The 27,101-nt window shown below is 46.0% G+C and overlaps 1 long non-coding RNA gene across 1 annotated transcript in view; it reads right to left on the reverse strand.

Moving 5' to 3' along the window:
* The window catches only part of LOC144139394 (uncharacterized), an 82,428-nt gene that overhangs the window by 36,277 nt on the left and 19,050 nt on the right, over positions 1–27,101 (reverse strand). Inside the window, exon 3 of the long non-coding RNA XR_013316180.1 lies at positions 10,685–10,765. This is a non-coding gene — a long non-coding RNA (uncharacterized LOC144139394). The remainder of the gene's footprint in view (positions 1–10,684; positions 10,766–27,101) is intronic.

Below are 27,101 nucleotides of genomic sequence, written 5' to 3' on the forward strand. Positions count from 1 at the left end.
ATAAGGGACCAGCAGCTGGTTAATGCCGGGCGCTGCAACCTCCGACGCCGAGCCGCCGAGTACCAACCAGGAGATTGTGTGTGGGTTTGGACTCCCATCCGACGACGCGGACTGAGTGAGAAACTTCTGCGACGGTATTTCGGACCCTACAAGATTCTACGAGGTGTTGGTCAACTCACCTACGAAGGATCCCCGATGGTGACTCCGGCATATCACGACGACACACGCGGCCCGAAGTCGTCCACGTGGTTCGCTTAAAACCTTTCTACGGACGATGACGAACTTTAATTTTTATTTGTTCGAACTGTCGCCTATGTTGGCATCGGGTCGATGCACTCTTAGAGGGGGGGTAATGCCGCGAACCATGCATTGGGTTTGTTTATTTATATTTTGCATTTACCGCCCGGCTGCGCCGGTCCGTGTTATCTCTGTGCCAAGGGAAGCGCGTGTTCCATTCTTTCTTTGCCCCATGTGTTATCTGTTCTGATAGGGAGAGCATTCCGATCTAACGTGAACAGCCTGGAATAATCTTCTTGGATCTACAATGTTCTCGATGCGAATCGACGGTTCAATAACCACGCGCGCCGAAAGATAAAAAGCCTGCAGAGCAGACGCCGGGGCATTCGATTCTGCGACGCTCGCCGACGCACGTCACTTTGTTGACCGCTGCTTCGCCGCCTCTGTATTCTTTTGAGTTGGTAGGGGAGCACAAGTTCGCTCCAATAAACGTGTCTCTCATTCAAGACAACTGCATCGTCCTTGTCTTCGTGACAATATAGTCCAGGTTAAGAAAAAGAATTGGACTTGGGCTGGCCATGTGGTACAGGGAACGGAAAACAGGTGGACCGCAATGACAACAGAATGGACACCGCGAGGCGGGATTAGACGATGAGGAAGGCCATTAACTCAAAGAGAGGTGAAATAAGAAAATTCGGAGGCTAAGAATGGAGACGGTAGCACAGGACCAAAATGAGCGGAGGTAAGTGGGCGGGGCTTTCGTCCTGCAGTGGAACCAAATAGGCTGTTGATTATGATGATTTATGATGATAGGCCTTCTCGCAATACTCAAACTTGCTAAACTAACCAGTTTATATTGGTATATAGCGAAATCACCTTGACATCCTATCAGAATGGCTAGGTTTCGCTGTCTCATCCTTCAAAAGACACTCCTCTCCATTTTCTTCTGCCGAACCATGGCTCGGCTACAGCGACGGCGTCCGCCGCTCTAGGCTGGCTGCTGCGGAAGCTGCTGCGTTCGGAACTCCGAACGCACGAGTTCCAGGTAACGGCTGACCGAATCTCTGGTTTGGCTCTTTGTAGAGCCACGTTGGGGAATTCAAGTGACGTTGCAAAAGCAATAGTTGTGGGTGTCGTTGAAAACCTTCGTTTCCAACCACATTCAGAGCTTGGATTGAAGGGATTTTGTTTTAGCTCATTATTCTAATTAAAACGTGGATTCCGTATAGGAGTTCTCCACACCCCCTGCACAGGTATCATGAAGAGCCAGTGAGCAGATATAAGTGTGTTTAATGCGTGTGGCCTATCAGAAATCTAGCTAATTCAAATTCAATAATTTTTTGTGAACCAGTACTGTATCATTGTGGGTGGGGTTGTGTTACGTGTAACTTGCTTGTGTTTGAACTCCAATCTGGTTGCCATGATTTTAGATATTCTCTGATGTGTGGCATCAAGTAGGTAAAGAGTGCTGTTCTTATGTTCGCTATAATCGTGAGTGCACGATCTGCGGCCTTTCGATTCAAGGTCTTCATCTCGGTGATCACAGAGTGGCCTGACAGCAAACGCAATGTCAGTTCAAGGCAGGAGGCTACTGACGTTTTGGGTGTCATTGTGGATGACAATGCACGCGCCACACTCAAGGAGTCTGTCTAAAAGACAGACGTAACAATTTGTTGCAGAACACATTGAAATGTATCAATAAAAATGCCGCATCCGCCTGCAGTGAAGTACTTGTGTTTGCATTCATGGTTGTTCTTGCAAATAAAGTTCGGACATGGACAGAACAGGACAGGTTGCAGGTAGTTTTTGACGCAATGCTATGAAGTGTAAAGAGCAATATTTCCTCCGTAAAAGCCAGTACGGCTGACGAATTTCACTTCTTGGCGCAAGGTTTCGTTGTTTTCATTTTTAATGTTGAAAATCGCTAGACGCAGGGCGGAGATGCCATAGTGGTTGCCATAGTCTGTGTAGCGGGCCTCAAAGACGATACATCTAGTTTAGACATTTGCTCTCTCACTCTTTGTACAAAAAGAAAACCGGATGCATGAGTTAAAAGAACTGAGATGTAGATGAATCGTTAAAACTAAGTTTGGGGAGGTGGTTTTCGATTGATGAGTTTGTATTAATCGTCAATCTAGCTTCGCTGGTTCCCATAACACCCTGTGTCACACTCCACGCAAAAACTTCGGGCAGGGATGGCATAGAAAACACAAAATGGCCGCCGAAGGCTCAAGAGCAGTACTCGGCCAATTCTTTTTAACTCTGCTTTCGGGTCTGAACCACATACAGCTCTGCCCTAGCTCAAGCATGATTATTCCAAAACGGTTTAAACATGCAGTATGAATTGTTATTTTCCACCGCATGGCTAGTCCAATATGACACTAGGAGGTTTAGTGTTTTTAGGCAGTTGTGCATGAAGTATTTGATTTGAGGGATGAATGTGCGCTGTTTATCCTGGAGTACACCTAATACATTTCGCTCCTTTTGTACAGGAACTGAGTTACTGTTGATATTAGGGTGAAGAACTGCCTTTACACCATGGCTATTACGACGCAGATAATTGCACAGAATTAGGTTAAACTATTTCAATGTGCCTAGGAAGCAAGTTTATTACAGAAGAGCTGAGCTTGGTATTCACATACGTACTGAAAACTTGATTTAAAAATCTTGCGTGTAATCAACATAATAATATAGAACATTGTTGAACATTGCTGATGGCGCTGTCTTTCCAGTGATTGTATTTTTACAGCAAACAATGAGGAGCATGGAAATCCGCCCTGTGGCACAGCATGTTCTTCTGTATATGCCAAAGAAAGCGCGGAACCTATTCTGGGCCGAAATATTTGTTATACATGCAACTATCAAGGCATTTATGTTGTTACCTCACGTTCCACAATAATAAAATCTGTAGGTATGCCGTGACCCCATGCCACATTAAAACTCTTTTTGATGTCAAAGAACGTAGTGATGCTATATTTCTGTGGGAAAGCATCTTTTTTTCTACCTGTGCAAACTCTTTCAACTCATAAATATTCAGGAAGTCAGTTTACATCTGACCTACAATAAAAAATGCACATCCAGTTCCTCACCAACAAAGCTACATATATCATAATATTTGAAGAGTTACTTTCATTCCGCTCTTCTTAAGAAAATCTTCGTGTTTACAAAAGCATCACATGCTCCCAACTTGAATATGCATGATCTATACGGGATTCTTCTGTGGAAACGTTTGTTCATATGCTGGAAATGGTAGTCATAACCTGGAAGATTTTATTTACTGAAACGTCTACAGGTGTGTGAGGCTAACCCCAAGTAAAAACAATTTCGACTTTTCACTGGTAAGTTCACGTAACAAAATGGCGTCAATCTGCCTATTCTAAAAACTCTAGGAGGTTGTTTGTATCCTTTCCTCATATGTGCCATTTTATCTCGATCATGAGCACAAAGTACGTATAAGCAGTTGCACAACTAAAACTTCTTTTGTTCGTTCATCCCGCCTATGTCCAAATACTGGAACACCTTTAAAAGAGACATTGTTTCAATGAAAGATATCAATTTATTTTGTTTTTCATTGTATGGTGTTGAATGAATATTTTGTTTTGTGGAAACAATTATTCATGTATGATATGTATTTACATTTTTGTATCGCTTCTGAGGTGTATATGCCGGCTGAAATTTTTATGACTGTAGAAAGGCATTTTTTCTTGTGCAGTGCTTGAGTCAGCTTCCTTTTTCATCCGAAATGGCTGCCTACTCTCATGTATTTTCTGTCAAGCGCACTACCCTCGCAAGTCTATTACACTGAAGGAGCAACAAATGAAGAAATAAATTAATTGAACATATTTTAACCCCACACGCTCATGGTTGGTAGATCATCCCAAGATAAAGCTGGCGGGCCAGCTCTAGAAAACATCGTTTTACTCTAAAAGGTTATCTTCTCGAGCAGATGCACAGGCAGTTTGTAATGTGACGGTGCGATACCTTGCGGGTGAAGTAGCACCCCTAAGAAAATACCACCTTAAGAAAGGGCTCTTTGATAAAGGCAATAGATTGGGTTAAATTCCAAAGTGAGGCCGCTAGGGCATGTATGATATCAAATTGACGGTCTGTATGAGAGAAACTACACCACACCAACGAAACAAAGTGATCTGTTAATAATCATGGGGTAGTAATCGTTAGTCATAGGTTTGGGTAAAATTCAAATAATGCCCATAAGGCGTGTGGTGTATAACACTGAAGGTCTAAATGAGGCTACTTACGTGGGAGAAAATTGCGTTGTTGTTTTAATTCTGTATTCGGGTAAACCTCCAAGTGATTGCATGAGGGCGGTTGGGGTTACAGAACAGTCTCGATACCAGAAATCACCGGAGACATAAAACACCCTTTCCAGGTATAGTGACCAGAAAGATGGTCATGGTTAGTCTTAAATTTGAATAAAATTCAAAATGATGCCCCCAAAAAACGGGAGGAGTATACAAATAAAAGTATCGTCAAAAGAATTCGCATGGAATACATTAAATATGCCTGCCATATATCACCGTAGTATATTCATAGATTGGCATCGAGTGGGGTAAAATTCAAACTGATGCTGCTAGAGCGAGTAGAATATAAAAATAAAACTCTTGATGAAGTGAGGTAGCTTGGCTGCAACCTTAGGAACGCATGCAACGGCTCAGTTGCTGCCCAGATATCATTATCGTAACGTAGTGTTGATCTGCCATCCTCGAGGTTTGGTTCCGTCGAAACCGTGCGGCTCTCAACGTCACAGGTGCAGAGAAAACAATGGTATAATTATTAAAATACAGTAGGTGGAAACGCACAGAACAATCTACAGATGCATATTTATTCTCTACACCAGGGCGCCTTTGTATTTGTCTATTAGGACACACACAGGTAGTGTTGTAATTGGATAATGGATAATATACGTGGTGTGGTTGCTCAGCAAAGGCAATATCAAGCGTGACTTGTAGTGCACTGATGCATTTAGCACAATCCGCAGGAAAAGCACGCAAAGAAGCAGTCTTTTAACAACAGTAGTACATCGGAATGTCGAATCAATGGCTTATCATTGCGCCTCATATTCTGGGTCGTTAAGTTGGATTTACGAACAGTTATGGAACCTACACTTAGGCTCCATCATAAGGTAATGCCCAATCACATCATAAAATCGTCTTCTTTGGCGCTTCTGATATGGAGAAGGTAGTAGAGAAACCTTTAAAAAGGGGCGCGTTTGCAAGGTGTTAGTAAGAGATGCACCTAAAAAAGGCATTTGCTTCTAGGCGATTCTAAAGTATCTTTGCTTCTGCACAATCGTCCTGGACACGTATACAAAACGACTACTTTGATGGCCTAAATACTTTAAAGAAAATGAGCCATTACCTAATGTGTTGGCTTGCTCCTGCTCGAAATTATTCGAGATTTAAAACTTTTATGATAGAAAAATGAGGTTTTTTGAATGTTATTCATAGAAACGAGCCCCCCCCCCCCTTCGTGAGTTGCGAAAAATGAGTTATCTTATTCACACTTTTTGCATTACGTCGCAGTTGCATGACCATAAATAATAAATCTATTACGAAGTTGAAACCTGCACTTAGAAAAAGAAAAAAAAATATTTGTCCAGAATTTTTGAGGCCCACCTCATATGATTACTTCGAGAAGGCGCACACCGATTGGTACTACATAGAAAGGAATAACCGTTGGCGTGATATGCTGAACTAAACGTGTCTCGGGCTGTTAAAAAAGGGGTTTTACACACATTTTAATTTTCCTTTATAGTGACCCTTGCGATCACACTCACAACTTCCAGATCCCTTTATTCAGAAAAATACATTAGCTCAATTATTGTTCCTAATTTGGTGCCTCTGGGCGGCTAGCAAAACCATTGAAGCTATTTTTTGCATGCATGGAGTTAGGACCAGGGAAGCTGGGCGCCGCCCAGGGAGCTCAAAAAAAAGAGTTTTGTAAATTACGATTGGGCATTCATACTAGTGTATTAGCGAAAAAAATTAAAAAAACTAAAGGTTGATTCTAGCACAGAAACACGATACTGTGAGCTTCCCTCCTGCATCGTACGTGTATTACAGGCTGTGTTACTCGCCAACGTAAATCTCTCTACACCGGAGTACAGCAGTCCTGATCCCATAGGGTCGTGACGTCCACTTTGAAATGTCCCACAAAAAAAAACGGTCACGTCAACGGTCAGTACCTGAAGCACCGCAGTACTTCCACGTTCCCACCCACACCCCACCTCCCACACGTGCAGGCATAACTGAAAAACGGTGATGCGCTCGTGTTTAGCTCGAAAATAAGCCGGAGTAAATATCGTCCCTAGAGCACTTCAAGCTTAATTAGAATGATTGCATCAGGTCGGTGTTACAAGCGGACAAGTCGACCTTCGATCGGGAAGTATTCATATCTCCTCGACGAGGTGGAACTTCAGACAGAAATAGCCGCAGCTTCGAGTGCTGCATCAGCGGGTTTCTGGGTGGGGCTAACTCCAGCTTGTGTGCTCGCCGACGCTGCTTCCAGTCCCATTTTCTTTAGGCATTTTCCTTTTCAGGAAACAACACGTCCTCCTCGCATAGCGGGCCAAATTTCAACTGTTGGTAACGATGCTAGCGCCATTATCAACATGTTTCGGAACTTTTGCAAGGAATATACGTGGTGGCAACGGGTGTAAAAATTGCCAGAGATTATTCGGAACTTCCAAAGAGAAGCGGAGAAGTGGTTCCAAACCAAGTAAATCCGCTTCACCGAAATCACAACGGAAGAAAGGGGGGAGATAGGGGTTGAGCTGTAGCATGCGTTTTAGCCACCGGTATGTTTACCAAAGAGGGCGTCGCCAAGAACTATTAGTCACTTGCTAATTATTCTAATACCGGCAATTCCCAAGACTTGCAGAAAGTACACACCTTAACAGAGCGATAAGCTTCCAGGATATTTTCCTAATGAAAACTGATTCGCAATGCGCTTTTAGTATTCAAATTGAACAGCTAAAAACAACCTTAGTAGTGATAGTGAGCAAAAAAATAAATGAACGCTAATAGCGGTTTTTATTTCTAGGAGGTTGAATGCTCCCTGACTAGACACGCGTCGATATCTCACGTCCTGTCAGAGTTTGTCTAACGGGTCCAGGTAACACTCAGATTTTGGGATGTGCGGCATGTGAAATGTCTAATATCGTGATTTGCTTTCTACAGAAGGGACAGACCCTACAACACGAACATAAGTTCCTGCGTTTCGTCCCTTACTAGCGTTTGATCGCTCGACTCCGTATTCTCAGTCGTCAGACACTCTCGGCGTGGATTTTAAGTTTATGTTTGATAGTTTGCTTCTTCAATATTTGACGCCCACATGTCGGTAGAGGTGCAGGAGTAGTGTTTGGAAGCACACTAAACGGTATTATTGGTCAACTTTTACGGTTGTTTGTCCTTGGATACGAGCATATTTCTCACTGATCGCCCCCTGAGAGTATATTCGGCAAGTGAATGAGTGATTTAGCAGTTAGCAATGTAAAAAGTGAGATGGAGTCTTAAAAAATGATAAAGCAATATTTACGTACTGGTGAGTGAAACTAAAACACACTTGTAACCCGAAATTAGGGCTGCGATTAAAATTTGCTTGCAGACTGGATACTGTACAGCAAAAATGAATGACAGGAGAACGATTTTTGCACTTCTTGCAAGTGCACGCAAAAAAGAGGCATGTATGGACTGTTTATAAACCTGTTACAACACTTATGGAACGCAAGTTTGTATGAAGTAAAACATTAAAATTGTGCAAAAAAAGGTTGTTTCAGCTTGCACCTTTGGTAGTAGTGCCAAGCTTGAGAAAGCTGGCCGGCCCTTTCATTCATCGGATACCTTGGTGTTGCACTTCATAAATATTTCCGAACTTGCCGTTGAAAGTTCCCCGTGATAACCCAGGATCAGTCTGTCTGCAGGCTTCCCATCTCTTCCGAAGATTACGTCGTTAGCAGGCCCTAGAACCTTCCTCAACCGGCTTCGCAAACTCACCGTCTGTGCTCCCTCTTCATGCGGGAAAACTTAGTTAAGTCGAGAGGATTATCACACACCAGAGATCCCGCCACAGACTGTGGGCAAAGGTTTCTCGAAAGTCGCGCTGGCCGACCCCAGGTACTGCTGAGAAGGCAAACGATCACGTGCGCTCTGTATGTTTACTGGTATACTTTGGTTGTAGCGCACAATAGCGGGAACAAAATTTACTGATTCAAAATGGAGAGACGAGCTTGTTGGTGAACATCCATGAATGAAACTTGAGCGTACACGGACACAGGGACTTTTCCCTTTTTGGTCCCTGCGTCAGTTTGCGATTCAGTTTTACTCACCAAAATAACTTTCCGGGAAATTACCGACGATAAAGTGAGCGTTGTTGTGAGAGGCTGGAGGTGCCTTCCGCTTGGATATCCAAACGCAGATGCATTCGCAACTGAATCCATATCAAGGAGAACTTGTTGCTGGCGAGTTGGTCCATCTTGGTAAATAAAGACGGGCTTGGCGCGAAAACGACAACACAGACAGAAGTACGGGCTTTGCGCTCGTCCCGTCCTTCCTTGTGTTTTTGCGCTCGTCGTTTCCTTGGTATGTGTGGTGTCTTTTTCGTGCAAAGCCCGTGTTTATTCACCATGACTCCATGTCGTTGTTTAAGACACGCCAGTGAGCTCCAGTGTTAGAGGAAGGTGGCAATCAGGCACGCTGAAAGCGAGGCTTCGAAGTTTGCCCTCCTGAAACCTTGTTATAAACTGCGTTCTAGGAAGCCTGCTCAGTCGAAGTGCTTGAAACTACGTCTGAAGTACATTGGCTATGGCTTGTTGTTGTCCTTGCGCACAGCGGCAAGCTCTTAGTGATAGATAACCTTGACCACTGCCGTTTTTGTTTCTCTGATTACAATTCCGCGACGTCTTTTTCAGTAGTAGGTCAGTTACAACCCTTGACCTTGAAAGAGCTCACCCTCATTGGAGGGCTAACACTCACTTTGTGTTCGCCAACTTGAGAACTTAACGCTGCGTCGCCATGCGCGTGTCGCAGTGGTGAAAGAAGGGATGTTGGAATATCAGCGTGGTATTGTAACTGTTATTTTCCCCATTTCTCTGGGTCCAGAGTACTAGATTACCGAATAGCGTTTCGTTGCTGACGGTGCAATGGCCAGTAGTGTGTATATTTATACCACGCTCTGATGTTTGTTACTAGAAACTAAAGATCAATAATTATAATGATGATAATAATAATATTCAATCAATCATCAATCAATCATGTTTATTTGCGTACCCAGGAACAGCCAGAGGCCTGAGTGCTGGCGCACAGATAGTCACATAAAAACAAAATACAAGAAACATATAGCAAGAAACAAACAAACGACAAGACACACACAAATTGAAGTAGTGAAAATGACAGAAATAAAACACAGGCGGAGCCTGGGTAAGGTAAAAAAGTAAAAAAAGAAGATGCCTATGTTGCTCCGCCAGTCGTAAAGGCCGCAAGACAGGCAGAGCACAAATTTTGACAGTAATACAACAGACAGTATTACAACAACAATATTAATAATAATATAATAATATTAATTAATAATATTATTATTATATTATCATTATAAAAAAGTAACAATATAATAATAATATTATTATCTTTATTACAGGAAAAGTACACATTGTACATTCCAGCCAACTTAAGCAATGATGCTTGTGAGCGGGCTGCGCAGCCCAACTTTGTGCACGAGGCGCATGCCTGTGCCCTTTAGAAAATATACAAAGGTAAATAGGAGGAGAGAATTTCCTCTGGCCGCACGACAATTACTGTTCGATAACACAGACAAAACAAAATACATTTCAACTAACACAATGTAACGCAAGAACATATACAATGCAAACTTATATACCCAACTTATTAGGAAACTTATTCAAAACGAGCATGACCACGCCAATTGTGTGGGTGTATAGCTAAATAATCAAGGAATTTTTGTTAGCCATGAGCGCAAGAACAATTTGATGTAAGAGATATGAAGGGCATCATCAACTTAAAGTTTAATAAAACATAAGGTACTTAGTAGGATCATGTTCTTTTCCCGTAATTGGTATAAAGCCGACAATCCTTCTTCACATTCTTTATATGCATGGCATCTGGTAGGAGCTTACGTGTAGGACATCAATAGTAAATACTCTTTTTCTTGGTTATAAACCTATACTAACGAAACTGTAAGCAAACTGCTCCAATTTTTGCCACGCCATTCACCAAACGTAGGTAGATTTTCTTTAGTCGCGACAAAACAATGTAAAGGCAATGAAGCCCAAAATAAAACATTACGAGCTTTACTGAAGGGGTTCACCATATTCGTAGTTTACCATTTACATACAACAATGCAGAAATCAGTACTATTTCTATAATGACAGCTCTAAAAAACAATGAATAATAAAGTTTTATATTTAACTTACATAACAGGGAGTGCCCTGTGGGTATGCGTGGTAGTTGCATCCATCAGTATCGAGGTAAAGGCATTTGTCTACCATTGAGTTCTAGCACCGAGAAAAGTAAAAAATAAATAAAAACGTTGGAATGTACCAGAAAACATAGTACCATAAGGTATGCACAGAATGCCAAAATTTGAAACATTTATTTGGTGTGAACATGTCGTTTTCTCACAGACAATTATGCTCATTCAGCTTGACTGTTTGCTAGTTGGGTACTCATTGTGAGAATAAACAGTGTAAAAATTTGGACGCACTAGACAGCCCATCACAAGCGCTGACGAACAAATATGGAAACTTTTATACGAATTAACAACAGTGCCGCACACTTCCGCAGGATCGGTGCTGAGAAGAAGTTCAGACTTGGCCACAAGTTCTGAGGAGAATGCCTGTTGCGAAAGAATAGAGTCCGAAGCCACCGCAACCACAGAATAACTGCATTTCAGTCACATTGACTCGCTTGTCACTACTTTCATGGTGTCCGAAAGTTCCTCTTGTTTCTCATCTTTTTTTTTCCCTAGCGTCCTCGGGCCATGTCCTCTTCTCCCTCTCGGTTACTTTGCTATGCGATGCAATAAATTCAACATCCTCCCCTGCAAATAAAAAAATGTATTTCAAGCTCCTGGCGATGCTAGTCAGCCTTTGCCCCAAATTCTACTGTCCCTGTACACGTGCATCTTATCTTTATCATAGAAGTGCGCCGTTCTTTCGTCTTTCTTCAGATGCTTGCACTGGCTACAAACTGGATTCTTCTCCATGTGCTCACTTTTTACTGTCGGAAGCAGGTCTTGTGTCTGGCTGAGGGATTTACGCCCTCTTCTATTCTTCTCACTACTTTGATGTGCCTCCCCTTCCTGAAACTTGGACAACTTAGTTCAACTTTGACTTCAGAGGCTTGACTTTGCGGTGGGCGTTTAGGCCGGAAGCTCATGAACTCAACTTTAGAAGATGGCGTACCTTCCCTCTGGTAATTTCTCACAAGTTTTAAATGCTTTGACTGGGGCTCTCTGACCATGGCTGGTCTCTCCGGGTACTGCTCTCTATAAAAATTTGTTGTGTAGGTGTGGTAAGGCAGGCGACGTTTTCGCGAGGTTGATTTGTTGTCGTCGCCTGTCTTGTCTTCGTTCCTGTACTGTTCCTGTTCCTGTTCCTGTTCCTGTTCCTGTACTTCCTGTTCCTGTACTGTACAACTTGGGTCTCTCTCACAACACGGCGACATTCGCTGCGATATTCAATGAACTGGCTACAGACAAGGGCCCCTGAAACATCCAACCAAAGACTGACTTCAACGCAACCAGGCCGTTGTTTCTTGGGTGACGACGTACATCTCCTCTCATAACCTTCCAAAGGTGGTCGGCTTCGAGTAGAAGGCTGATCCCAGGTACAGCGGCCATGCCTGGCCGAAGAAGTTTGCCCGAAATAGGTTCGCCACCGGTTTCGATAGAAGCAATAAAGCCACTCTCAGTGGGTGCTTGAATGATATATTTGCAGATGAAGGGGATTTCAATTTCTTCTATAGGAAACACTGCGTCTCTATATTGGCTCCGCACAACGACTTCCACTAGACGACATTCTCGTTTTAATCAGTCATCCTCGCCAAACGCATGAAGGTGCAAGCTTGTCTTCCCAAGCTCTCGCAGACGTAGGCTACGTGCGACATCTTCGCGTATGAATGAGCCCTGACAGCCTTTATCCACTCAGCCGCGGACGTAGGCGCATTCCTCATTCCCTTGAATCCAGAACCTGCATTTCGGCAGCAGCACTTCCATGCCGAGAGAAGGATGAGTGCGGCAATGCAGGTTCTTGGCGTCCATCTTCTGTAATCTGTCTGCCCCTCTTCGCTGCCAGCCAAAATCGCACACCCATGAGACAACGTCAGCCTGAACAGTTGGCGCACTCAACATTACGCCGACATTCCGTTGAAAAATGCCCTCTCATGGTACAACAAAAGCATCGTCAGTCCTTTGCCAACTTTCTTATTCTATCATTGTATCCGATGCTTTCACGGCATACGTCGGTAGAGTGCTCATCGGAATGGCAGAACCGACAACTGAACTCAATCTAAGAGCTAAAACTTAGAACAGCTGCATTTGGAAGCATGAGCCGATTTTCCGATCCATAAACTGACTCGGTGTCAGCTTGGTCTTCTCTAATGCCGATCATTGTTCTTTCTCTACTCTCTACTTCAATGGTGAGTTGGGACAAGAGCTTTTCAAGCTCACCGTCAAAGGACGCCGATGACGCAGTTGCCCCGCCGACGGAAGACCCCCCGTCCCTTAGGTTTGACCTGGGCGAACTCGGCGCTATCTGTCGGTAGTAATCAACTACGATGTCTGATGGTAACGCTCTCAGAAGCACGTCAGTCATCATCGTAGAGTACGTGGCTGAAGAAACTTTCACCGCCGCGAGGCCGCGCACATGGCACTGCACGTGATCAAGCAATCGCCGTAGTCCACCGACATCTTTCGATCACTCCACTGAAGGAAGCGATCGAAGATGCGCCAAATGTTCCTGCACAATGCGGCGGGTGTCACCGAAGCGCCGCGAGAGAATTTCTACGGTGGCTGGATAGCAGTCTTCAGGCGGTTGCAGACCGCCAATGGATGCAGCAGCTGGCCCACCAAGCAGTGACTGAAGGTACTGAAACTTCTCCCCATTGCCCAGGCTGGGGTTCTCGTGGACGGCTGATTTAAACTGGGTCCAAAATCTCAGCCACTGGCAAAACGTCCCGTTGAACCTTTTGAGCTGCAGCGTTCGGAGCTTCACGGAGCCTGCCAGCCGATGACGCTCGTCACTGTGATACTCCGCCGCCGTAGCTGGGGCTATAGACCCAGGGAGGCGTGAACAACTCCGGAGTAAATTCTCATTGGCCTTCAGCTGGCCCAGCATGCCTTTTGTGGCGTCCTCATATTTCAGCATTGATTCATACTCAGCCGCGATCTCTTGGTCGGGTATAGTGTCTTCCAACTGGGCATTCAGATTACTCAACTCATCATTGTTCAACTGCAGAAGCTCTATGGGTGAGCCCAACGTTTCCACATCCGTGGTATCTAGTACCGTTTTAGCTTCATTGCTGAGCCTGGTATTTTGCTGCCTACGATCGCTTCTCTTTTCTTTCAGCTTGTGCATGCTGCGTTACTCGCCTCTACCTGGTAGCCACAGTCACCACTTTCAGTCCGCTTGGTTCTTGATCTGCCGATCTCATAGCTCCGACTTCGATCCCGGGTTTACAGGCACCACATGTTGCGGAAGAATGGAGTCCAAAGCCATCGCAACGACAGAATAACTGTATTTTAATTACAATGACTAGCTTGTCACTACGTTCATGGTGTCCGAAAGTTCATCTTTTTTCTCATCTTTTTTGTTTCCTAGCGTCGTCGGGCCATATCCTCTTGTTCCTCTCGGTTACTTTGCTATGCGAGGCAATAAGTTCAACAATGCCAGCGGCCGTCTCAACGTTCACCTACGTGCACGACGTTTCGCAATCTCCCAAGAAGATCTTAGGCAAGGAAGAGTGAGGAAGGTTTTTCCGGGCAAATTATTTGACCACTCTGTGTGGCATGGTGAGGAATGAAAAGAGACCCAAAACCACTTTCAGAAAGAACCACACAAACAATACGTGAAATGTTTGGGTCGCGCATTATATGAAATCCCTTTTGCTTTAAAGCGGGTCTATTTAGGCAAGGCGGGAAGGTGACTGAACGAACGAATTAAAGGGTAGGCTTACTCCATATGCACAAAAAAGGAAGGAATCTCGCCACGCACTGTGCTAAGTGCAATTGCTATCCGAAGCTAACAGGACACGAGTTTTAAAAAAAAATACCGCGACGCCCGATCACGAGAAATCTACCAGGCATCAGCTATTTCCATTAGGGGAATGATTAAGTGAGTTCGGCTTCGGTGGCAGGCCTTCAGCGGGAGATATCCTATTATATAACCACAAGAGACAGAATGGCTGTTTTCAAAATTACAGGTGTTGTTTTAACCTAATTTGTTGTTTTAGCATTCCCTTTCCTTCTCCCACCTTTGTGAGATTACGCACGTGCATGCCTATATGTAGTCACGTTCAAATATTTTTTCTCAGTGGTTCGTCAGCGCTGGTCTCCGTGTGCCTAATGCGACCATGTTGGTTGAGTTGATTTTCAAGCTATTTTGCAGATCGTCGCTATCGAAGGCGATAACCTAGTCTTTAGAGCGATGTTATGAATTTTTCTATATATGGCATTATAAAACAGCATAGATAGCCAAAATTTACATCCACGGAGCTTGAGTGACTCGTGTGTAACTTCGTCCTCTTAAGGACAACGTTGTGTCTTGTCTTTCAGTTTAGGAATAAAATGCATTTTGTATGCAAACACTACGCGAGAAACTACAGTTAGTTTTCATACCTCAGTGGTTTCCCACATTCACGCATTATCATGCTCGAGCACACTCTAGCATATACTAATGCACTAAAAAATTATTACGTCGCGACTGAACAAAGATGAGAGGAAACATGCTAGATGGTGAAGTGGTGTATTAACAATATATGTGGATGTATATTCAAGCGGCACAATAGTCACAGCCAGGCTGCGTCTTTTCCTATGGCGGTCGCTGCTGTCTGAACATGGTTATAGGCGACACGTGGCCCTTTTTTCTTTCTCGTGACATATACTCCACAGGATGAAAGCACCATTCTCCATCGACGAAGCAATACGGTTACATGCGCAATGACGTTGGATGATGTACTGCCCACTAAGCATAGATGAGCGCTCGCCGCCACGGAGGAGGATGAAGTCGTTGGTGATGTCTTGTCCCACGACATAGACACTTTTAAAGCAGTGACAAAACGTATAAACCAGTCGACATCACTTCGGATGGCACGGCTGGAGACTGCGCTACTTCCTGTGATCTCGTATTGCCTGGTGTCGCCTATTCGTGTCTATACAGATCTGATTAGCTAGGCTGCTTACATGCTGGGGACACGAAGTGGCAGACACGGTCTATTTGTGGTCGCGGAGGAAATTGGGCTGTGCGACCAGGTCCGCGTACTACCTAGGACTGCACCCCACCAAGACTTTCAGAAACTAAGCCAGTATGGCTATTACTTTGCAACCTTCTCCAAAACTTGTTAAGCGGCGCAACACTTATTAAACTTTTGTAATGCTTACATCACCAAATCTCATTTTATTCCGCCTTAGTTTTGTGGCCTCAAAATCGTGGTCGTATTGGACCAGGGAACGGTAGTGTTACAGGAAGAGAAGAGCTGTAGCCCTGATTTTCAGTGAAGAAAATGTGTGGGACGCGAATGCCATGCATGCTGTATAATGGCTTGATTTTATTTTACCTGAATTCACCGCACAGTCCACCATGAAGGCGGCCGCCTTCGTCATACGGCTATTTAAATATATAAGTGTGAAGCAAACGGAGAAGCCTTCTTTCGCCTGCCTATATTTCAGATAGATCTTTGTAGTCACTGGATGTGTTTAAAGACAGCCTTCTGTGAGATACTTGATGATGGTTGGATGTTTCTGACGACGCCAACGAAGGCAAAGAGCGCCAAAAGAGGGGTTATGTATGAAGGATGTAGACGTAAATTCGAAAATCGCTCAACAAAAACAAAAGTAAAATCAGTAAAATATAATGATGGCACAACCCGAAGATGTACGGCCACTATCTCTGTCCTTCCTAAATATAATGTATATGCTAACGAAACTTGTGTGTTTGGAGTTTAAATGCATTTAGTGAAGGCACATCACACTTGGCTGATTGGAATGCGATATTTTATAGATATCATAAACATTTTAAGAAGGCCTTTGCAGTTCCATTGGATCATACTTTGTCCTCTCAATATAGACATTGAGAGCAACAGAAATGTGCGTGAGTTTTCATGTTTAATCTTTCAGATCTTGTACTCGGGAAAGACCTTTTTAAGCTCTTCTGTTGGGTTGGCCGCCCCACCTGGTTTCTTACGCTGCCCTGCAGGCAGCAATCGTCCGACGTGCATCTCATCGTAAGGTGTCAGTGGTGTGCCCGATGAACCTGGCACCCTAGACTTGGCACTCATTTGGGTGCACTTAGACTTTGCACCCATTTGGGTGCATTTAGTTTTTTTACCCGCTACCACTTAAGTTGTGAGGAGCACAGCAGGTGCAACGACCGATGCGGCGGGGGTAGTAACGAATGTGCGATCTCCCGTGTCCTCCTCTGTTGCCTCGAGTGGAAGCAGGGAGTGTGAGGAAGAAGGGGACGGAGTGGCACCGGTCCCAACGATGACTGTTGCCACCGCAGCTGCTGCTGGTTCAGCAAGCGGTGTCATGACGGGTTGGGCAGCCTGAGGCCACCCGGGGTTGTGATCGGCGTGTCAAAGCCTTACTCGCAGTATTGAGTCCCCAGTGAAACAAGACGCTAATCCGGCCCCCGGTGAGCTGCGTCCGAGTACTTCACCAGGGGAACGTAAAGTAAGAACCTGCGGAAGAAAAAGGGCTATCTACCTTATTGCAGCCCTACGGCTACAATTGGTAGAAGGACAGGCCTATATAGGCGGTGGTGACGATTTCGAATCCTAGACCACGACGAATTTTTTTCAAGTCAAAAGTTTATAAGTAAGCCAGTAATCAGATCCTGTTTTGTGGAACGGCACATTTGGGTGCGCGTCATATGAGCACGCTGTGGTTATCACGGAATAATGCAGTAAACGATCAAATGTAAATGAAGCTTCTTCGTTCCATTACTCTGTTATGCATGTGAAATATTTTAGCTACAAATATCACTTCTGGAGACTTACGAAAAAATTAGGTCTTCTCCCCGCGAGGGGGACTCGAGTAAATGCGTCGCATAGAGAGAGAAAACTTTAATGAATACTGAAGAGGTTTGCGTCGCATAGGGGGTGGGTGTATTGCGTTAACCTTTAGTATTTGGTGAGTTTGTGGTAGTGAATGCGTTGTATCAGCAGCTTCTTGACGTAGTTTGAATGAATCAAGGATATAAGGCGCATTCGTAGCCTACCATTCTGTGTCGGCTTTGTGGCGCAGTGGGTAGAGCACAATGTACATTGCGTTCCGCCCGCAGGGCCGAGGCATCGAAACCAGGCGCCGGATAGTATTTTTTTATATAGTGTAGGAGGAGGGGTGCGGACTACGACTACGGACGTCAAGGCGGGTGACATCGTGAGTTACTGAAATGATCTGCATTTAAAAGTACGAGCCAGTGACCCTGAAAGAAGGTGCTTTTAGTGTTTTCGAAATGAGCAAGTATACCTTTAATTTTTTTGCCACAAAATTTTTGAGTTTTAAAGAGGTTTTTTGCTTGTATCGCCACATACTCCCCTAATTTATTTGAGGACATAAACTTTTTCTGAGTTGCGACAGGAGAAGAGAGGCAGCAGCATTTGCGTGCGTGGTTCACCGTACCGGAGACGACATTTTTATGACACGGGTTGACACGGACATTTTTATGACACGAGTATGCTAATGGGTGTGCATACGAGACGGGAGGTACACCATACTCAGGTAGCCGCTTTACTCTCGTCTGCCACAAACTACTCCTTGTTTGCACCATGTTGAAAAATAGTTAGAAAAATAGACAGGAAAACGGAGTAGAAGCTATCTCAAACTGACGTTTGGCCAACCATCTGTTTGGAAATTTGCTATGCACCAAAAAGCCTCCCTATTGTCATCATTATCGTCGTCCTCATCGTCAGCGCGGAGGCTGGTTTCTGTCCCGCTTGTCTTTGCCCCAATCCTATTTTTACGCACCAGGCGCGAAACTTAACCTTGCTTGCATTTTTACACTTTTTTTGTGGGCGAAACTTGAGGATCGCGTGGTGGTGCTATATTGTCTAAAACATGTTCTTTTTAAGATTCTTGGGGACAATTTATGCAGTTATTACCGTAGTTCGTCCAAACACCTGAGCCGGGTCTCTCACTCCTCGTTGGAGTACCTGCTGAGGCACCACCCTTAAAGGGCATTCGAAATTTTTTCCAGCTGCGTCTTGACGGTGCGGATTGTGAATGTGCCGACAAGCCCGCTAGAGTTATGATATACAACCTCGCGACATTGCCGCTTTGATTGGTTGCGCGCTGCCCCAATTTCCTGGTGTTAAAAAACGCAAGATGTTCTTAATATAGATCGATTTTATTTGCATAAATTCACCCGACAGAAAACTGCAGTCTGCAGTTTTGGCGTCGTCTTTTTCTTCGGATAAAGCCAGTGACATTTCCCAAACCCAGTTTTGCTATATAGTTGAATTTCGACGCTGTGGCTCTTACAGACATTCTACACTTTGAAAAGCATGTCGTGGTGATGCATGTTCGAAGTGTATTAAAATGGTTTTTCGTGCAAGGATGTGTCAGCGACAATCAAACAATTTTGCCCACAATTATACATTGGGTTTGTTTGTTCACGTTTTGTTTTTGCTGCCCGGTGGCGCTCGGCATGTTATCTGCGTCCTAAGGGAAGCGTGTGTTCCATTATTTTTTTTATGCCGCACTGGCTAATTTGTTTTGTTAACGAGGGCGTTTCGCCTTAACGTAGAATATGCTTGTTTGATCTAGAATCTTCTGGATGTAAATCGACTGTTCGAGAATCACTCGCGCTGAAAGATAAAAGCCGGCGGATCAGACACCGCGGTATTCGACGGGCCGAGGCTCATCTGCGTAAGTTACTTTAATTACTGATGCCTCGCCACCATTGTGTATTTTGAGTCGCTAGGTGAACACAAGTTTGCTGCATAAACTTGTTTTCCTTGCAAACAACTGCGCCGTCTTTGGCTGCATGACCTCTGGTGGAGCTCTGGGTACAAGCAACCTAAACCCTGTGCAAGTCGCCAAATAAGCCCCACCCGCACCAGTCGACGATCGCTAGGCCTCCCACCGGAGCGCGGTCTGCTAATGGCGAACGTGAAGAAGGAAGACTCCGCGACCAGCACCATAGTCAACCAAAAAAATCCTCCCATCGTTCTTCTGCACCCCCGGGAGCACCCATCATTCATAGCACCCGTCACCCATCACCCATCATAGCACCCATCACCCCTGGTAAAGACCCGCCACAGTGCATAGAGAAGCTGGAAAGTATTCGAATCTTCAATACGTGAGATGACGAAGAAACTCTGAGGCAATTGTTTCTCAATCTCGAAGATTCCGCTCGAGTTTGGTTGGAAAATCACGAGACCTCGCTAACATCATGAAGCATGTACGAAATGAAATTTTCACAACGTTCACAACTGTCGTGCGTGAAGAATGCGCCGAGCTCTTGTTGCAGACGCGAATGCAGCACCCAACCAAAGGTGTTGTAGTGTTTGTTGAAGAGATTAAGATGTTGTTCCGACAAGCTGATGCCGAAATGGCAGAAGAAAAGAAGCTGCGTTTTCTAATGAGGGGCGTTAAACAATTGCTCTTCGCTTTACGTTTTCGCCACCCCCCCCCTCCCTAAAACCGTAGCTGAATTCGTGACCGAAGCTTCCGTGATCGAGACGACCCTCGGCATGCACTCAAGGCAGTACGATCGACCATCCAACGCGTGTTTGGCGAACCCCGTATACGTCACTAAATTCGAGAAGGAAGACTTAGGGTAAACAATCCGCGCAGTTGTCAGGGAGGAGCTTCAAAATTTTGCCAACGACGCCGCAAATCCAAGTCGATTCCTGGAGTGACGTCATCCGAGAAGAGCTTCATCAGGCGCTGGGTACTTCTATGCCATCGGAAGCTCCCCGCGAGCCACAAGCAATGTGAGCCACAAGGACCTACTCGGCAGGTGTTCGTCGACCCCGCCCTGCTCCAACCTGCCATCAAGATGCCCCACTGTACCGCCATCCACTGTCGTCTGCCCTACCCGCAGTACACAAAACACCAGCTGTAGAGGAAGACGAAAGCATGCCGAACCCTCAAAAATAGTCCGTTGTGCTACCACTGCGGAGAGGCCAACGACGTTTGCCATCGATGCCCCCCATAGAAGAGGCTCGGTTTGTGAGGGTTTTCCTTCGACGCACCACGCACCCTACCCGGCCATGACACTACTGAAATCAAGAAATACCACGATCGCGTAAAACACGAACCGGCGTGCAGCGGGCTCCAACTATTCGCTGTTCCCCTACTCATGCTGAGCTACACAGACTTCACCCGAGGAAGCTTCCCCAGCCCTCACTGGGGAACCTAAAAGCAGCAACTTGTATATTTGCACAACGGCGAAAGATCGACATCCCTGCAACGACGCAAGAACGCACCACAGACCATGCCCTCATCCCGACGACCCGATCTAACCCTGACGTGAGTCCCGAACACGACAATAGCGACAAGGCGCCACGGATACCCAACATGACCGAGCCTGCTCCTGAGAAGATGACTACAACGACAACGCACAGTGCCAGACCATGAACACGCACAAGCCGAGATGCGACGCCCCCACAAACCCAGAACTCGATGAAGGCGGCGTCTGACGTCAAGGTGTACATCGCTGGCTTTGATGTAGTCGCTTTCATAGACACTGGAGCCGACTACGCAGTAAAAATCGGACCATACGCGTCTAAGCGGAGGAACGTTACGACCACATGGAATTTTTCGCACGTACGCACAGCAGGAGGCAATCTCGTAACAGCAAGTGGGAAGTGCACATCGCTTGTCACCATAGATGGCCCCACGCACTATGCTGCGTTCGTCATTTTGTCCTAGTGCTCCCGCAACGGTATTCTGGGAATGGACATTTCGACGGACAACGGTGCAATAAGAGATTTGCCGACCGAGTCGATCATTTTTCTTCCGATCACTCCATGACGCCGGAACCGAATCCCGAATACGGTACTGCTGAAAAGATTGCCGAAGATCACGTCGCGCTTCCACCCCTCGCATTCTTGATAATCACAGTTTACTATAATCATGTGGTCTATGACGTTGATGCGGTCAAAGAGAATAGCCAAAGTTTGCTTCTCTACTGTGGTGTCTCTGTAGCAAAAAGAATTGCGCAGTTTAAGGAAAGGAAATCCCACGTTTTGGTCACTAATTTTACCGAGGAGTACCACCATCTAGTACTCAAAGTGTACAGGGCTACGTGCCCACTTCTAGCCACAACGACCAGGTAGTGCGACGCTTCTTTGACGATGTAAAACGGGCAATGGCTAAAGTAAAAACATAGTATACTGTCAGTGCTAAACTAGGAACGAATAGGCTGGAGACAAGGCAGTTGGGAACTATGGTCTGGTCTGTACAAATAGCAGGGGGGACCTACTAGACAAGTTCGCAAAAAGGAATAACCTGCGCATCATGAATACCTTCTACTGCAAACGACAGAGCCGGAAGTGGACGTGAAAGAGCCCGTATGGGGAGCATAAAAATGAAACAGTCTCCATATTATGCGATAACCCTGGCGTCGTGAAGGAATTCGAAGTGATCGGAAGGACAAGGTGTAGTGACCATCGTATGCTAAGATCCCAAATAAGGGTAGATTTAATAAGGGCCCTTAACAAGCTACTATGAAAGAAGCCGAATAAAGAGCTAACAGTAATACGTAAGGCAGAAGGATTAGGGATCGCGCAGCAGAACCGATATTCAGCTGTTACCATAGAATCAGTGTTTGCGACACCGGAAGCCAGCGACCACCTTACACACAATATAACGGAGCGTGCAGTAGAAGTCGGGGACACGATGGCTAGACAGGATACTGGCAAAGTTTCCCAGGAGGCGAAAGATCTAATTAGGAAATGGCAAACCAACACAACCTTTATCACAATTGACAGAATAAAACAAGCGGAGCTTTTCAAGTTAATCAATAAGCTTGAGACAGCTGACATACGGAAGTATAACATGGAGAGGATCGAATACGCTGTAAAAAACGGTGGTAGCCTGAAAGCAGTGAAGAGGTGTCTTAGCGGGGAAAAAATCACAGGTATGTACTGAAAAACAAGCAAGGCAATGTGATGTCGAAAAGGGATAAATTTTCACAGCAGTCGATGAGTTCTATAGGGATCTGTACAGTAGCCAGGACATCCAGGATAATGCGGAACGGGAAAGTAGTTAACAGGAGATAGACATCCCACCGGTAACGACAGAAGAAGTAAGGAAGGCTTTGAAAGAAATGAAAGGGGGAAATCGCCTGGTGAGGATCAGGTAACCGCACACCTCTTGAAGGACGGCGGAGAAATTGTACTTGAAAACAGGCAAACCTGTATACGCAATGCCTAATGAACGCAAGGGAACCGGAATATTGGAAGAACGCGAAAATTATTTTAATGCATACGAAAGGTGACATAAAGGGCTGGAAAAATTACAGGCCTATTCCCCTACTGTCAGTCGTCTAAAAGATACTTACGAGGTAATCGCTAACATAATTTGTGCAGCGTTAGATTTTATTCAACCTGAAAAACAAGTATGGTTCCGTAAAGGTAATTCAACAAAGGACCATTTTCGCACAATCAATCAGGTGATAAACAAAATAGAGAGACGAGCTAGTTGCACAGAATATACTATACATCTATATACAGCATTCATAGATTATGGGAAAGCATTTGACTCGGCCGAAACCTCAGCATTCATTCAGGCATTACGGAAGCAGGGTGTGGATTAGCAATATGTAAGAATTCAGAGAATATTTACAATGGCTCCAAAGCTACCATCATCCTTAATAAGAAGCGAAGTAGAACAGCCCATCCGGGCGGTTCGCTTCTCCTCGCGAGCCACCTGTTTGTTACCGATCTGGGGTCGCCGGTCATATCTCGCGGTTTTGCCGGCGTCGCAGCCCTGGATCAAGCGCTGGCCTGCGGTTTACCTGGCCTAGCGGTAGTAATTATAACCCTAACAGTTGGTCGCCATCATTTTACCCACTTGCAACAACCAGCATCTTAATGGTCCCCGCAATGGCTCTCCCGCCTCCGACAGGAGTTTGACGCCACCGCGCTTACGCCAACGCCAGTCTCCGTCGCCTCGGCGGCGGCCCTTGTCACCACCGCCGGGAAACTAGCCGGCGTGGCCGATGGGTGTGAGGTCGCCGGACAGCCTCTAGGAAACGTACCTCTGCCCGTCTTGATGGTCAAGAACATTGTGGAAGTGTTTATTGATGGTGTACAGACGATGGCTTTAGTTGACACTGGAGCAACAGTTTCCGTTATGAGTAGGGTTTTTAAGGAGTGTATTGGGCCTAAAGTGATGTTCAGCTGGGACCGTGGTGCCATATTTCGAGGTGTTGGGGGCGAGTCATTATGCCCTTCGGTATTTGTGCGGTTGACGTTTTTCTAGCCGGCAAACACATACAGGCTGAATTTGCAGTGCTTCCGAGGTCCACACACGATGGTATTCTCGGTATCGACTTCGTCCGTGAATGTGGCGCTATGATGGTCTGTGCGACGGGCGAGCTCTCCATAAACAGCATGTTCCATTCAGTACTCGCGGAGGAGCCTTCTCTCTGCGAAGAACGCGTTCTCGTTGTATCCGAAGACACGCTTCTGCCCGCCCGCTCAGCGTCTCTTGTTCCCGTGTAGGCCCGCGGTGCTTGTGAGCCTACCTTTTGCGCTATAGTTGAGCCCATTGCATCAAACTGCATCAAGAATGATGTTTTGTTACCGCATTGTTTGATTTCGGTAAACGGTAGGTGCAATCTTCTATGGGTCCTTGACTGCTCAGCGGCTGGTACTGTTTTGCGGTGGGGAATGAAACTAGCGGCGTTTGAAAAAGATGTGAGAGTATCCCTGGCAGCAGTAACCGAAGAAAATTGTGATTCTGGTGGGAGCTCGGCTACCCTCGACGGACCATTCCCGCAAATGATAAGCAAGGGTCTTTCTTCTACCGAGAGGGAGGCACTAGCTCGTGTCCTCTGCAGACATGCATCGGTGTTTGACTTCTCGCAAAGAGACGCCAAGATCGACATTTCATCGTGCCGCTCGCGACACACCATCGATACCAGAACCTCCCGGCCAGTGCGGCAGAAACCTTGCCGGGTTTCTCCGAGCGAGCGAAGGATTATTGCGGACCAGGTCAACGAAATGCTGCAAAAAAGGGTGTTGTGCAGGAATCAGCTAGTCCGTGGGCAGCACCGGTGATTCTCGTGAAGAAGAAGGATGGCTCTTGGCGATTTTGTGTTGAATACAGGGGCCTGAACGCAATCACAAAGAAGGACGTCTACCCACTACCACGAATAGATGACGTCATTGACTGCCTGTAGTCTGCTTCGTATTTTTCGTTAGTCGACCTAAGATCTGGTTACTGGCAAATTCCGATGGATCCAGCCCACAAAGAGAAAACGGATTTTGTTACCCCCGACGGACTCTTCGAATTCAACGTCATGCCGTTCTGCCTCTGTAATGCTCCTGCTACATTTGAGAGATTCATGGACACAATTCTGCGAGGCTTGAATTGGGCGATTTGCTTGTGCTACCTCGACGATGTAGCAATTTTCGGCCGTACTTTTGAAGAGCATAACACACGCCCTGACACTGTCCTGAACTGCTTAAGAAAGGCTGGTCTTGTGTTGAATTTGAAAAAGTGCCCTTTCGGTGAGCGCCAAGCACTAGTTTTGGGCCACCTAGTTGATAAACATGGCGTTACACCTGACCCGGAGAAGATCGCAGCCGTCAGCCATGCGTGACCTTCGTGACCTTCGCTGTTTCTTGGGGCTATGCTCCTATTTCCGCCGGTTCGTGCCTAGATTTGCAGAGCTGGCTGCTCCTCTGTGCTATCTTTTGCGCAAGAATGTGTCTTTCAACAGGACGCCAGAGTGCGCGGACTCATTTTCCCAACTTAAGTTTTTGCTCACTTCTGGCCCAATACTTCGCCACTTCGACCCATCGGCTTCGACCGAAGTGCATACGGATGCCAGTAGCATCGGCCTTGGAGCAATACTCGTGCAGAGGCATCACAGGGACCAACATATCATCGCCTATGCCAGCCGCACAGTCAGCAAGTCGGAAAGAAACTATACTGTGACCGAACAGGAATGTTTGGCGGTTATCTTCGCTGCGCAGAAGTTTCGCCCTTACATTTACGGACGTCCTTTTACGATTGTCAAGGATCATCATTCTCTGTGTTGGTTGGTTGGACTACGTGATCCATCCGGGTGACTCACCCACTGGTCTCTCCGACTCCAAGAATACGACTTCGTTATATCCTACAAAAGCGGCCGCCGTCACACCGACGCTGATTGCCTTTCCCGGCTACCACTTTCAAGGACTGAGTGCGATGCGGACAATTTGGACGACTACCTCGCGCCAGTATCTGAGGAATTTCCCAACGTTGAAACGTTTCGACGAGAGCAACAGAACGATCCCGAGCTGGCCCCATTGTTCGCCGGTGCTCGTGCATCCGCCCATTCTAATCGCTTTTCTCTTCGGGACGGCCTGCTTTACAAGGCAAACTACGGAGCATCTGGTGCGCGGTTTCTTTTGGTTGTACCAGAGAGTCTGCGCTCTTGCGTACTGCGCGCTATGCACGATGATTTGATGTCTGGACACCTTGGTTACGCTAGGACATTACACCGCGCCCAAGAGCGCTTTTAGTGGCCTAACATGCGGCGCACGACTGAAAAATACGTCACCACCTGCACAGAATGCCAGCATCACAAGCGTCCTGCCGCCATACCTGCCGGTCTGCTTCTTCCTGTGCAACCACCCACTGCTCCTTTCGAGCAGGTTGGGGTTGACCTTGTAGGCCCACTTCCACGAACGCCTGGCGGCAACCGCTAGATTATCGTTTGTGTTGACCATCTGACGCGTTATGCGGAAACCACAGCTGTTCCAACTGCTTCACCAACCTCTGTGTCTGTATTCCTGCTGCATGCCCTTATTCTTCGCCACGGCGCCCCTCGTGTGCTTATCAGTGATCGTGGCCGCCAATTTATTGCGGATGTTGTGAAGGAATTACTTCGGCTTTGTACTTCGCAGTTCCGGCATGCGACCCCGTACCATCCACAGACGAATGTATTGGTTGAACGCACGAATCGCACACTCATCAACATGATCTCGATGTACATCTCCTCCGACCAAAGAAACTAGGATGAAATACTACCATTCATCATCTACGCTTACAACACTGCCCAGCACGAAACCACCGGCTACAGTCCCTTCTACCTCGTCTACGCCCGCTCAGCTAGGACGCCTTGCACAACGAGGCATCCATTGCCAAAACCCTTTGCCTGGCTGAAGAATCCCGCCAATTAGCCCGTTTACGTACACTGTCCTCGCAGCGCCGTTCTAAAGACCGATACTGACGCTCGCCACCCCAGTATTGCATTTTGTAAAGGTGATCTGGTGTTGCTATGGACACCTTTAGGGAAACGCGGTTTGTGTACGAAGTTTTGGTCCGGTTACACTGGCCCATTTGTTGTTGTGGATCGTGTCAGCGATGTCACCTACGTCATTTCACGTCTCACTGCGACCGGATGCCGGGCAAGCAAGACTAAGATTGTACATGTTGCACGCCTTAAAACA

The sequence above is a fragment of the Haemaphysalis longicornis genome, unplaced genomic scaffold (assembly GCF_048455015.1).
Source record: "Haemaphysalis longicornis isolate Haplotype H1 unplaced genomic scaffold, Haemaphysalis longicornis Haplotype H1 scaffold_5, whole genome shotgun sequence".
NCBI lineage: Eukaryota > Metazoa > Arthropoda > Arachnida > Ixodida > Ixodidae > Haemaphysalis > Haemaphysalis longicornis.